At 45.3% G+C, this 14,672-nt stretch overlaps 1 long non-coding RNA gene across 1 annotated transcript; it reads left to right on the top strand.

Moving 5' to 3' along the window:
• The first annotated feature begins 1,155 nt into the window (after nt 1–1,155).
• Nucleotides 1,156–14,296, top strand: LOC103255248. Its single transcript, XR_504013.1, has 3 exons — nt 1,156–1,232; nt 13,195–13,242; nt 14,213–14,296. It is a non-coding gene; the product is annotated as an uncharacterized LOC103255248 (long non-coding RNA).
• Nucleotides 14,297–14,672: the final 376 nt, after the last annotated feature.

Genomic DNA, 14,672 nt, shown 5'->3' on the forward strand with positions numbered 1-14,672 from the left:
GTTTCTAAAAAGTCATATTCAGCACTAATGTTTTGATTAATAATGTAAAAATAAAATCTTAATAGCTTATTGATACCAAATAATGGAATTTGTCCCCAGTGGATTTATAGTTCAAATTAATCACCCCAAACTACAGAAAAGTCCTTCATTCCAAAATGTGTCACCTGAATTTTCACAGACCACATAATTACACTAAAGGAACTTGTAGATAAGGTAATCTTGAGAGCAGAAAGTGAAGTTAGTGATGCACATGACCTAGTTAAGAGACAAAATAAACATGGTTCAGTATTGTGGACATGTGGGACAGCTTCAGGCTGTTACCAGGGGGAGTCATGCGGCATGGCTTCTCGGTCTTCAACTAAGATCCTGTGTGGAATTATGGAGGATGTTAGGAAAGTGGTGTAGGCAGTAAAGAAGGTGGCTGCAAACCTGAGAGAACTGTAAATCTCTGTTGTCTAATGGTAATTATTCAGAGTAACCACTTGAGAATGGACAGCCATGCTGGCCAGCCTTTGAAATTTGACTGGAGAGTTATAAGAGTAAGAGGACTTTTCAGGGTTCAAAAAGGGGAAACTTCCCCCAAACACAGGTGTGTGTGTGTGTGTGTGTGTGTGTGTGTGTGTGTTTTAAATCAGTGGAAGTACAAAGAGACTGATTTTAATAATTATATGAAGAAAGAATCATGTTTGGCCAGAATTGACGTATAGTACAGACAACTAGGATATGTAAAGACAGTTATAAGATTTCCTATATGTGAACGAAGGTGAGTGAAACTGGAAATCGGTCTTGCAAAAAACTGTACATAGCATTTCTGCATTTGGTCTTAGAATCCTCTAACTCATAATTTTGGTTCAAGAGTGTTAGCTAAAATGGCATACTTTTATTTCTTACAAATATTTAGTTGTTTGTTTTGCCTTTGAAGTGGTTTTCCTTCTTGGTGCCAGTTGAGTTTTACCAAGTTCTGAGTCTTGGGCTGCTTAATGTGGACTATAAATTCAGGTACTAAGTCATGTTTCTTTTTTTCTGTAGGTAAAACTTTAGTCAAGAAGATGACAAAAAAGGTAAGAATATGTTTGGGGATTTTGCTTGTTTGGGGTAAGACGGAAAATGAACTTTCATAAGTTAAACTGAAAGACTTTAATGTGTGTATTCGAAGGACATCGAGGACTTGCTGGCAGGGATCCAAACAGCCCGCTGTGGATCAACCTTTTTCCGAGACCTTGGCGATAAAGGTGATTTTGATTTGCTGCTACAGTTCTAGTTACGTGTTTTGTTCAACTGGAGTATTATTAAGGAATCAAGGTATGAGATTTGCACCATGCTGTGTTTTTAAAACATAAAGAACAGTCATTAAGTAGGAAGTAACCTTTTCAAACTCTTTGGGCAAATACAGATAAATTCTGATCACATCAATGTTAGTTGAAGCCTGTGGAGGAAACAAGGTGGAGCATCTGAATCAGGGGAAAGGAGCACCGGCACGGGAGGGAGCAGGCCGCCAGAGCATGGGCAGAGAAGGGGAGGACGTGTGAGAAGGGAGAGACCTGTCGGGGGAAAACCCAGAGAGCTGTCCACGGGAGCTAACGGGGGAGTGTTGCACACTGTGACAGGACAGCATCCCTTGCTGTCGGTGGGGACCTCCAGGATTCGAGGACACTCAAGTCCCTGATAGGAAATGGTGTGGTCTATGCCTGTGCCCTACACACATCCTCCGGTATGCTTTACATCACCTCTGTGTTACTTGTGATACCTAACTCACAATTCAAATGCTATGGAGGTAGTTGCTGTACTCTGTTGTTTTAGTTGTATACTTTTTATTGCTGTATTTTTTTTCCAAGTATTTTTGCTCCATGGTTGGTGAATCCGCAGATGCAGAGGGCTGGTGGCACAGGCAGAGGTGGGATAGGAGCTGAAACCAAGTTACAGAGGCTGAGATGTGAGAGACTGAAGTCCCAAGCACTCGAGAGACCCGGGCACACAGGGGAGCTGGGAGACAGTGGCCAATGGGACGAGAGGCAGAGGGAATATTGGTTTGTTCTGGGTGGAGATACTAGAGCAGTTCCTGTTGATGAGGAGAGGGAACACGAATAGGACAGAGTCCCGGACAGTGTGAGAGACATCCACAGGAGGGAGGGATGAGTGGACGAGCATTTCATGCAGATATTTACAAATCAGTGCTAAGAAGCTGAGGCAGGTGTTTCAGGGTGGTCTTGGTTTTCTTTTATGAAGTGGGAGGTAGGGCTAAACTCGATGGAGAAGGGAAAGGGTTTGAAGTAGTTTCTGCGATAAGGAAAGTGAACTGGTTAGAGAGACGCAGAAAGGTTTCTGAGAAGCCTTAGGGACCAGAAGAGATTGCAGGGCGTGAAGCAGGGTCCCCAGTCAGTGTGGTTGTGCGATGATGCAGCCTATGTGCAAGAAGAGAGATGCGGATGGTCCTGTGAGCTCGGGCTATGCTGGGAACTGGATAGAAGGAGAGTTGTGGCCTGGGGAGCTGAAAACGAGGGAGAATCTAACTACCGGCCAGGAGTCTAAATGGGATAATAGAAAGGTAAATGGAAGAGAGATGAAAGGAAGAAAGTAGGAAAGTCAAGAGACAGCTGTCAGAAGCCTGAAAAACAGATGCATGGAAAGGCCAGGAGCAGAAAAGAGCTGTGGTCACAGGACAAGCTCCGAACTGAAGCAGCTGCAGGCGATTTCAAGGTCCAGGGGTGATCGTGGAAGCTGACAGCTAAGGCAAGTGGGTGGCGCCACTAAGGTAATGAAAGTTACTGGGGATCTGGAGAGGACACTGTCCTAGATATGGTGAAGTCATCAGGTTGGTGACTTTGAGTACAGAGAGACAGTGAGCCAGGTGCTAAAGTCTGGAGTGAACTGAAGGTGAGAGGAAGGTTAGAGAAAAGGTCTGAGATGATTAGCCTTGGCATGGAAGAAAGTAAGTAAACCTCCATCTGAGAAGTCTATGAGGGCGCCAGTGTCCTGATGAGAACTAACTTTCAGATGAAGCAAGATTTGGCCCACAGTGAATGGGTTAAAGATGCTTACTGTGGAAAGGTAGTTTCCGAGAGCACAGAGACACACTTGGGCAGAAGTGGAGGAGTGGGAGGTGGTGGAGTCAGGAGGGCGAAGCACAGGCCAGTTCGTGCATGTGTGACCAAAGACGGGGGCGGGGGCCGCTCTCGGGAGGAGGGGCTGCTGCTGAGGGTGGTTGGGCACGAGCTTGGCAGGCAGGCAGAACCCAGGCCATATACAGCTTTACAGGACACGTTAGGACACATTGAGGAGTAGTCCTCATCCTCAGATCATGGATTGCCCTTGAAGAGTTGTAAGTAAGAAAGTGACAGGCTGGGCTCGGTGGCTCAGCCTGTAATCCCAGCACATTGGGAAGCCGAGGTGAGTTGATTGCCTTAGCCTGCGGGTTCGAAACCAACCCTGGCAACTTGGTGAGACCTCGTCTCTACAGTAAATTTTTTTAAAAATTAGCCAGACATGGTAGCGCGCACCTGTAGTTCCGGCTGCTTGGACAACTGAGGCAGAAGGATCGCTGGAGCCCAGGAGGTCGACACTGGGGTAGCCATGAGTGTGCCACTGCACTCCAGCCTGGGTGACAGAGTGAGACTCCAACTCAAAAAAAAAAAAGAAAGTGGCAGATGAGGTTAGAAAAATCACTCTGGTAGCATGATAAGCAGATAGAAGAGGAGACAACTAGGGGCCTTTTGCACTGACAGCAGAGGCTTGCGAGAAGAGGCAGTGGAGATGGAGAGAAGGGCACAGATTTGTAGATATTCTGGTGATAGAATTGATAGGACTTGGTGACTGACTGGCCGGGAGATCAGAAGAAGAAAAAGGAATCAAACCTGTTGCCCTGGATTCTGGGTTGGGCAGCAAGTGGAGTGACTGTGCCACTCCCCAGGATACAAGGAACAGACAAGGCGACACTGGGGTGGGGTTGGGGTTGCAGGTTCAGTTTAGGATGTACTGAGCTCAGGTTTTAGAACTTCATCATTTAAGTGGCCTCGAAGCCATGGCACGACCCATCATGCAGGAGGCACATGTGAGTGAGGGAAGAGAGGGAGAGCCCTGAGTCAGCACGTTGTAGGCTCAGGCGCTCAGGAAGCTGGAGCAGGGCGGGCAGGGACGCACTAGGGAAGTTCCTCAGTGCCGTGCTGTTGATGCTTCCAGAATAAACGCCCATGATCAATAATAGTGTTCACAGCTACAGATACGACAGGAGACCCAAAAATCCAGAATTGATTTATTTTTAAATGTATATTTAGTCTTACATGTTTAGACTTCAGTCACCTTCAAAGTCCTCTCCTTGTGATGCAGTACACCTGTCGAGATGCTTTTCTACTGCTCAAAACAGGTTTTGAACTTGTCAACTTCGATGCCTTTTAGTGCTTCTGCTGTTTGTTCGTTCGTTTGTTTCATCTCTTCCATATGGGCAAAACGTTTCCCTTTCTTTTATTCTGGGAAGCAGAAAACAGTTGCTCAGAGCAAGATTGGGCAACTAAGGAGGGTGGGGCACGGGGGTCATGCCATTTTTGGTCAAAGACTGCTGAACACTCACCGTGGTGTGGACAGGTGTGATCATCAATCACCCATCATGAGATGGACAACCACGTTGAGAGAATCTCCAAAAAAATTCACTGAAGCCAAATGCAGCTTCTCCCAACAACGCCAGCTGGTCCACAGGTGCCAACAGGTTCCTAGAACACTCACCTAGCAGAGGAAGACTCTACTACAAGAGGCCCACCCTCCGAAAGATAATTTCAGAGTTTTCGGGTCCCTCCTTGTACTTCCGGACAGTATCAGATACTCTGCTGAGCCCTTCATGTCTGTTGACATTTAATCCTCACCGTGATCCTGTGAGGAAGGTCCCTGTTTTATGGGTAAGCTGAGGCACAGAGAGGTGAAGTAGGTGCCCCAAGACATACGCCTGTATACATAAAGACAGTTCACGATATCATTTAGCTTATATCCAAGCCAAATAACACAACCAGTATCACACAAACATTTCATTTGCATAAATGTCATTTGAATGTATTTACATATGCTCAGACAGACAGACAAAGGATTCCACTGGTCCTTTCTCTGCAGGGACCACTCTGCAGTTCACAAGTGTAGAAAGTGTCCACTTGAAGTTAGTGATAAGTTGATATCCGGTATATTCCTTCCTGTTGTCTGAAAAAGGAATGGGAGAATTAAGAAGCAAATCTGATGTTTAAATCAGTGATTTATAATGCTTTTATTGAATGCAGAAGAGTTATCTCAAGAGATTTACAGCATTCTTAAATCAACATTAATTTTAAAATGAGAATAAGTTTATCACATAATACACCATAGAGAAGAAAACATACGACAAAGTAGGTGTAGTGACACCATAAAGTCAGTATTAGTCTACTATTACTTATCACTGATAAGTATCCACTTCTACTCGTCCCTCAGTAAGTCAGTACTTAGTGAAATGCACAGACGAATTTAATGATATGCGGCAAGTATTTGCTCCTGTACTAAACTCAGCCTCCCACCTTCTCTGAATCCCCTCCGGTCCTGGCCCCTGCACAACCCTGTGCACTTCAAGAGGTTGACAAGCTCCTAAACTTTTTATAGTGGGAATTTATTGAGATGGAATGTATGGTTAGTAAATAAAGTATGTGCTTTGGAGTTAGTGGACTTAAATTCAGATTTTCCCTAGTTTTATGACCTGAAGAAATTACTTAATCTCGTTCATCCGTCCTTTCACCCCCTTTAATACAAGATAGTAGTACCTTCCTTAAAGGATTGTTGAAATTATTTAATAAAATAAGATGTTTAATAAAAATATGATTGGGAACACAGCCTTTAAGTCTGGCTTGGATTCCTGGCTCTATTAGTTAGCTGTGTAAGCCTGGACAAGTTAGTTTTAGTTTTCATGCTGTGTGTCTTGTGCATTAGAGATTTATAATTGGTAATACTGTAATTGCTATATTTTTTATAAGATTTAATATTAACTAGACTTTAGCCTTTTATTAGGGAATTTGTAAATTAAAATAAATGGTACCTTTTAACTCATAGTTAATAAAGATTTTTATGAGGTTTACTTTAGGAAGTTGTCATTAATTTGGCACTTCAGAGTAGATTTTAAGTATAATATTTTAATCCTAAATACCGATATTTACATCAAAGCTGTGACTTTGGGGTATCTAATGGAGTATTTTTCCTTTTCCTGAACTAGAAATTATTTAAATGATGGTTATTCAGAGTATTATCATAGTCTGTGTGGTATGCAGTTATTTCAAAGTACATTGCCCACACGATGTAGTCACTCAGTTGAAGAAGAAAACCTGATTATAGCCACATGAACAGAAACAGGATATTTTTTAGTTGTACTGCCTTACTATCGATTATTGGAATGTGTTTTTAAAATCATGCACTGTATGCTGAGAATCACAAGGATAACTATTACAACTAGTGTACCCAGTTCACAGAGGAACTCAGCACACTTTTTCAGCTGTGTTTCTCTGATAGAGGAAAGGGGTCTGACCCACACGTGTGCCACCCTGTTGCTCTGTGACCTCCGCCTTCCCACCCTCCTCCTGGGGAGGCCCAGCCCTGGAGCTGCTCAGGCCTCTGCTCCTACCTCTCGAGACTCTCCCACCCCGTCATCTCTCCCTCTTTCCACCGCATCTCTTTCTCTCCACCTTGTCGTTCCTGCCCGCCCTATGGAAACCCTAGACATCTCCTACTCTTTGGGGAAAAGGTCTTCTTTGCCCACTGTATGTCCTACCAGCCACCCTGCACTCCCGGGGCCGCCTGTGTTGAGTGTAGTGCTCACTGCTCCCCAACTCGTCCCCCAGCCCCGCCGTCACAACGCTGCACCTGTCCTGGTCACTGGTGATGCCTTGTCAGGTTCGGGAGATGCGTTTTGTCTTCTCAGTGCACACAACCGAGCGACACCCTCACCTCACAGCATCCCCTTCTCTGGCTTCTGTGACCCCCTGTAGCTTTCTGGTGCTGACTTTCCCTCTACCCCAGTGTGTCTTCTCTGTCTCCATTGATGAAATTCAACAAGAACCACCAAGACCCGGACGTGAACAGTCAGGTCACTCTAATGGGGGTGGCTTACAAAGGGGGCTGCCTCATCAGTCCCGAAAGAGCAGTGAGAAGCTCTGTATCTCGAGGACAATGAGGGTCAGAGTCAGGTTTAGCAAACTGGAAGGAAAGTGAGAAGCCAGCCTGGCAGATACCAGGCGATGTCTCCGGGGTTTACATGTGATGAGGGGATGGAACTTCAGTGCGAAGAAGCTGTGACAGTGACGGAGGCCATGGGATACTGACTGATAGGGGTTTCGAAAGCAGCACTGAGATATGAGGGCAATGTAGAAAGTTGTGTTTTATTTTTTTAAGAGATGAAAAGTAAGTTTATTAAAGCAACAGATCCATTGACAGAGCAACCACATGCAGCTCTGGCCTTAGCTGGAAAATAGAAGGAAGTTTACTGGAATGACAGAGCAGGCCCCTCCCTAGGCAGAGCTGCTGGGATTGGACCAGAGGAAAACAGCAGCCTTTTTTTTGTTTGTTTTCTGTTACCCAGGCTGGAGCACAATGGCACGATTACAGCTCACTGCAGCCTCAACCTCCTGGTTTCAGGCATTCCTCCCGCCTCAGTCTCCTGAGTAGCCAGGACTACAGGCACATGCTACTGCAACTGGCTAACTTTTTTGTATTTTTTGTAAAGATGAGGTTTCACTGTGTTGTCCAGGCTGATCTCGAACTCCTGGGCTCAAGAAGTCCTTCCGCCTCGGCCTCCCAAGTGCTGAGATTGCAGGAGTGAGCTACTGCATCTGGCCCTAATGTAGAAAGTTATTCCAGTTTAATTATCACCTTGATTCTTCAGACAGGAGGAATACAAACCTGCCATTTTTGCACCATCTCAGCTCTGTGTTCAAGCCTTTTCTCTCAATCAGTTTTTCAGAGAAAAACACTGACATTCTCTTTTTCAAGACATGCCTTGTGTCTAAGGAGGAGCGCAGGCACCTTGGCGCCAGTCCAGGTCAGCCATTTTTCCGCATTGCTGTGGCCCTTGAAAATCAGAAGCCCGCCTCTCCACTCTTTCCAGGTTGCAAGGGTGAAATACTTTGATCCCTCAACTGACATTAGCACCCTTCTCCCAGGTACAGATATGACAAAACATATTTAAAGAGTTTTTTAAAAAGATACCTGAAAACTCACTGCAGGCATTTTTATTAAAGAGAGTTGTACCTGCTCCAAAATAAAAACAACAGTTAGTAATGTAAAAAAATGTAGACCATTAAAAATATGTCAAACAGACACCCACAGTTACCGGGATCTAGAACCTTGCACCATGTGGATTTAAAGTCTTGCCCGCCTTGCTCTGAGCTCCTGTATGTGCCTGGGGCCGTGGGGTGGTTCCCCCCGGGGGATGCTGGACACAGACACCTCACTGGCGTCTCTGTCTTCGGTCTGCTGCCTATCCTGTCCTGACACGTGTCCTCATTTCTCAATGCTCCTTTCAAGAATGTGAACTCAGACATAGTCACCTTTGTGTTTTCCTCTTCAGCTTCCGTTCTCTTTGGGGACTTTCCCACTTAGACCACATCGGCTTAATTAGAGCTCTTCCCCTCGCTCAGAGAGTACTTTTAGAATTACTTTCTCTACACTTCTGACCATCTAACTCGGGAAATGCTTTCACGTTTTTCTAAACCCCTGTAGCCTTCGCAGTCCATGTCTCTCAGGGTGTCCTGCTCTTTCTATAAATGTTTGCATAGTCACCCTGATGGAGTATACTACACCGCTATGGAGAATTCTTGGCAAACCAAACGCTAGTCTCAGCATTCCTCTGGATCTCAGTGCCAGTTTGCAGAAAATGTAGGAGTTAGGGGAACATGCAGGATGACACCAAGGAGATGCGGGCATTAAAATTTTCTGGGCTGTTAGAGATTTTACAGGACAGATGACCAGCTTTTCAACAGTTAAGTTGAAAGATAGGGAAGGAAAGACAAGAACAGACCTGTAAATTAAAAGAGAGTTAAGACCCAGGGAGCAAAAGAAAAAAATAGATAAATTGGATTCCATCCAAATTAAGAACTTTTATGAATCAAAGAACATAATCAAGAGAGTGAAGACAGCCCACAAAAGGGGAGACATTTTTTTCAAATCACATTTATAGTAGTGTTAGTTTCCAGAATATAACGAACTACAACAACAACAACAAAGTACAAACCCATTTTTAAAATAGGCAAAAAACTTGAATAGGCATTTCTCCAAAGAGGACATACAGTTGGCTGAAAGTTCATGAGAAGGTGCCCAGCATCTCCGCCTACTAGGGAGATGCGCATCAGAACCATAGTGAGCTACCACTCCATACCCATCAGGATGCCTCATGGTTTTTTTAATGAAAACAAGTGTGAGGTACTGCTGTTTTGGAAAAAGTACAATGATTCCTCAAAAACTAAAGTCAGAGTCACCATATGATCCAGCAGTTTCACTTCTGGGCATGTATCCAGTAGAAATGAAAGTGGAACTCAGCAGATGTTTGCACAGCAGTGTTTGCAGCTGCATTATTCATAGTAGCCACAAGATAGGAACAGCCCAAATGGCCATCAACAGGTGAGTGAATACATAAAATGTGACATATACGTGCAGTGGAATGTTATTCAGCTTTAAAAAGGAGGGAAGTTCTGACCTATGCTCCAATGTGAATGAACCTGGAACACATTATGCAGAGTGAAACGAGCCAGTCACAAAGGGCAAGCCCAGCGTGATTCCTCTTGTATGAGGCCCCTGGATCAGGCAGGCTCCCGGAGACAGACCGCAAGACAGAGTCTTCAGGCAGGAGGCAGGTCAGGTGTGGGTGATGGATGTGCATGGTGTTTCAGCCTGGGATGATGAGCACATTCTTGTGATGACTGCACAGCCGTGTGAGTATGCTTCCTGCTATTGAGCTGTACTTTTAAACATGGTTAAGATGGTCCGTTTTGGCCGGGCTCGGTGTTTCAACCTGTAATCCCAGCGTTTTGGGAGGCCGAGGTGAGTGGATTGCCTGAGCCCACAGGTTCGAGACCCGCTTGGGCAACTTGGCGAGACCTCATCTCTACAATAAATCAAAAATTAGCCAGGTGTGGTAGCACATGCCTGTAGTTGCAGCTACTTGGAAGGCTGAGGTGGAAGGATCACCAGAGCCCAGCAGGTCGAGGCTGCGGTGACCAGGAGTGGCCATTGCACTCCAATCTGGGTGACAGAGTGAGACTCCAATTCAAAAAAAAAAGATGGTTCGTTTTTTGGTATACTTATCTTACCACAATAAGAAACCAGGTAGCCAGATGCAGGTGGCTCACACCTGTAATTGCAGCACTTTGGGAGGCAGAGGCGAGAGGATTGCCCAAGCCCACAGGTTCAAGACCAGCCTGAGCAGCCTGGCAAGACCTTTTCTCTACAGTAAATCAAAAAATTAGCCAGGCAGGGTGGCACGCCCTATAGCTCCAGCTACTTGGAAGGCTAAGGCAGAAGGATCACCTGAGCCCAGCAGGTCAAGGCTCTGGTAACTGACTGTGCCACTGCACTCCAGCCTGGGTGACAGGGTGAGATCCTGACTCAAAAAAAAAAACCAGACCGAAGCGAGAGAATTGTCTGAGCCCAGCAGGTCGAGGCTTTGGTGGCTATGAGCGAACCACTGCACTCTTAGGTGACACTGCACAGTTGCATGCCTCTGCACTCTTAGGTGACAGAGTGAGACTCCAACTCAAAAACAAACAAACGAAAAAAAAAAAACAGGTGACTTGAGAGATCCATCCCTCAAGTGCAGTGCAAGGACTTTCTTTGGGTCCTTATCTGAGCACACGTGAAAAACCTGTTCTGAAACAGGAAAGCTGGTCATGCTGATTTAAATTTGAAGATGTTAAGGAATTATTGAGAATTGTTTAGGTGTTTTGTTTTTTTTTTAATAAAGATATGGGGTACAATTCAGGGTTAGGTATACAAACACTGATCATGCAGGTACTCTTGTTGATGCGGTGTGCCCCTCCCTCCCCTAGCAAGTTCCCTCAACCGCCAGTCTCATCCCCGCCACCGACGGTGTTTTAACTGTATTTGGTAGGAAGGATAACCTTTTAGAGATAGAGTCTGAATATTTTTACTGTAAAATGGAATGACAAGTGAGATTTGTTTCTGAATAATTCAGTGGGAGGCGAGAGTGAAAGGGCTGTAGATAAACAAAGCCTGCCAGGGGTTCATTATTGGAGCTAAGTTTCATTACGTTATTATTTCTTATAATTATATATAATTATCCATCATATTATTCTCTCTACTTTTGTATGTCATTAAAGTTTTCCATGATTTAAAAAAAAGTATTTTCAATTGTTAATTGTGGCCGGGCACATGGCTTGCATCTGTGATCCCAGCTATTTGGGAGGCTGAGGTAGAAGGATGACTGGAGGCCTGAGTTCAAGACCAGCCTGGGCAACTTAGGAATACTCTGTCTCTAAAAACAAATGGAAAAAATTAGCCAGGCATGGTGGTGCACACCTATAGTCCTAGCTACACGGGGGGCTGAGGCAGGAGGATTGCTTAAGCCCAGGAGGTCAAGGCTGCATGAGCCATGAAAGCACCATTGCACTTTAGCCTGGGCAACAGAGTGAGCCCCGTCTTTTTTTAAAAAAAAGTTTTATGATCCAGAGGGGGCGAAATGTTTTTAATGTATCAGGGAGCCATGTTTTTTTTTAAGACATAGGATTTTTGTTTGTTTGTTGTTAGAGATGGTGTCTTACTATGTGGCCCAGCCAGTCTGAAACTCCTGGCTTCCTGTTTCTATATTTAATGTGTTTTGTTTTGTTTTTTATTACAAGCAACATAAATCCTGGCAAAATTTACTTGTGCAAGCAAGAAAGTTTATGTAGCCATCAGACACCAAGCTAGCTTCAAAGCCACCTCCATCCTGGGCTCCAGCACCAGGCCTGCCAGTGAGAGACTGGCCTACTCATGAGCTCTAGATGCTGGCCCTGCAAGTCCCCAGGCTCGCCGTGGCCCCACATTCCTAAACATTGTCACATCATCAGAGCCCTGCATAACAAAAAAAAAAAAGAATGTCAGCGATCCCATGTTTGCAGTTCCACAGTGCCGCTCCGATTGCCCAGCCCAGTTCATGGCCTGTCCCTGCACTTTCCTGCAGCCAGATCAGTGCAACCTCCTGGGTAGCAGCATGGGCCTGGGCCACACGCCTGTCCCCATGTCAGCTCCATGAAACGCAGTGACTGGCTCCGGCCAGTTGGCCCCAGCCTCCGGAGGTGAACACCCATCATCCTGCTGGAGCGACATGTTTGGAATGGGTACAAGTGATACCCAGAGGAAATCAGGGATTCAATCACTGCATTTTAAATAATGCCATTGGCTCTTGGTGTATCCAGATCTCAGTATTCTACTACATTTATAAGTTAAGCTTCACTTGAGATGTTATAAAGAATTCGAAAGAAATTATACAAAGTGCCACGCAGGTGAAACTTTCATGGATGCCTGTTACCTGCTCGGCAGCCTCCATCCTCCACTGTGTTAGTCAGTGTTCTCCTGAGAAACAGAGCTGATGGGAGATGGAGAGGGAGAGGTGAATTAGGAGGAGCTGGCTGCATGGTCGTGGAGCAGGAGAAGCCCCATGACCTGCCGTCGGCAAGCTGGCGGCCAGAGAGCCTCCCACGAAGCCATCAGCCGCAGGTGAAGGCCTGAGCCCCAAGGAGCCTGGTTGAAGGGATGAGTCCTGGTAAAGCAGAGGGTGAGATGTGCCGACTCAGCCACCAGGGCTGAAAAGAAGGGTGATGCCTGCCTTCCTCCACCTTCTGTTCAGTGTCTTGGATCATGCCTGTCCACATGGGGGCATCCTGCCACTGCAGATGCTAATCCCATCCCAAAACACCCTTAGGACACACCCAGAAGTAGTACTCAGGCTGAGCACCCAAGATGGCTAACCTGAGGCCTAGTCATATTGACACAGAAATTCAGCTGTCACAGTCTTTCAGGCACCTGTGACCTGGTAAATCGTGTCTTTTTTTAAGGACTGTACTTGAGCTCTCAATCATAAAAATTGTTTGCTGTCTCAAAGAGAGGTAATTCAGAGTAAATGTTTTTTAATTGGGTGAAATTTCAGCATGAATATCTCCATGTGGACATTTCTAAACTGTCTAAACTGTGTGTTTTCCTTTTCTCTTTCAGGGCTAATTTCGTATACCGAATATCTTTTCCTGCTTACGATCCTCACTAGTAAGTATCCCACAGTTTTTCTGAGTGATCCCGTGGAATTCTCTCTTCTTACCAGACGGGATTTTGGAAGTTGGATGTTTATATTATTAAAAAATATGTCAGTGTCTTCGTTTCTGTATCTTCAAAAGGACAATATTGGGTTAGAGGATTCCTCTCGGTCTCTCCTGCCACCTGTGTACCATGGCCCCTGTACCTTTGTCTCCTTGGAAGAGGGCTTGTTGAACAGGAGACTCATTAGCCTTCCCTTAGGAATACTAAAAACCCTTATCTGGCCTTGCACAAAATCCCTGAGCAACTCTCTTCAAAAGTGCGATGGTCACGGAAAGCAAGGGAAGACTGAGAGGCAGTCAGAGGTTGAGGAGGATGAGGAGACTTGCCAGCTGGATGTAGCATGGCACCTGTGGTTGACCCTGGAAAGAAGAACCGCGTTAGTGAAAAGAAGGAAGACATGACTCCATGCCTGTAGTGCAGTTCCTAAGCTATGCCCTTGCTAATCTCTTAGTCTTGGAAGTGTCCTGTGGTCATGCATGCTGTTCACAGCAGAGGTAGCTGGGGAGGAGTGTACGGGGGCTCTCTATAAGTCTAAAATGAGTGTAAAGTGAAGGATTTTTTACAAATTCTATTCTGAAAGGGAAGTAAAAAATCATCAACATGAAAATGGGCCAGGTACTGTAAGAATATAGAAAAACCCCTAGGAAAGCTAAGGAATATATTACTTCTCAGCTAACTCAGCTAACAGCTGCTAGTAGTACATCAGTGCTCGGAGAAGGTGTTGGAGAGAGCAGGACAAAGCCCTGGCACCCAACATTGGCCTTGGAAGTCGTTACAGGAGAAATCCTCATTACTTCTGCTGAGAACTTACTCATGTGGTTTCTGCTAGTTTATTTCAAATGTGAAGATCGATCTCTCTCTGGAAGTAATTTGCTTTTCACCAGCATTGAAATAATTACTCATTTTCACTTCATTGCAGAACCCCATTCAGGGTTTCATGTTGCCTTTAAAATGCTGGATGCAGATGGGAATGAAATGATTGAAAAAAAGGAATTTTTTAAGGTAAGTAGATGCGCATTGTTGTTGTGTATTGTAAAACACCTGGGTGCTGTGTGATCACTTTATATCCACTGTTTACATATGAACTGTCAAGAAATTATTTATACCTTTAAAAATATTACATTTCCGCTGGGTTCAGTGGCTCAGCCTGTAATCCCACGCTTTGGGAGGCCGAGGTGAGTGAATTATCTGAGCCCGCAGGTTTGAGACCTGCCTGGGCAACTTGGCGAAACCTCATCTCTACAATAAATCAAAAAAATTAGCCAGGCGTGTTAGCGCGTGCCTAGTTCCAGCTACTTGGAAGGCTGAGCGGAACAATCACCGGAGCCCGGCAGGTCGAGGCTGCAGTGGCCGGGAGCATGCCACCGCACTCCAGTCTG

This window comes from Carlito syrichta, unplaced genomic scaffold, assembly GCF_000164805.1.
Source record: "Carlito syrichta isolate Samal-C Ts95f unplaced genomic scaffold, Tarsius_syrichta-2.0.1 Scaffold287957, whole genome shotgun sequence".
NCBI classification, from domain to species: Eukaryota; Metazoa; Chordata; class Mammalia; order Primates; family Tarsiidae; genus Carlito; species Carlito syrichta.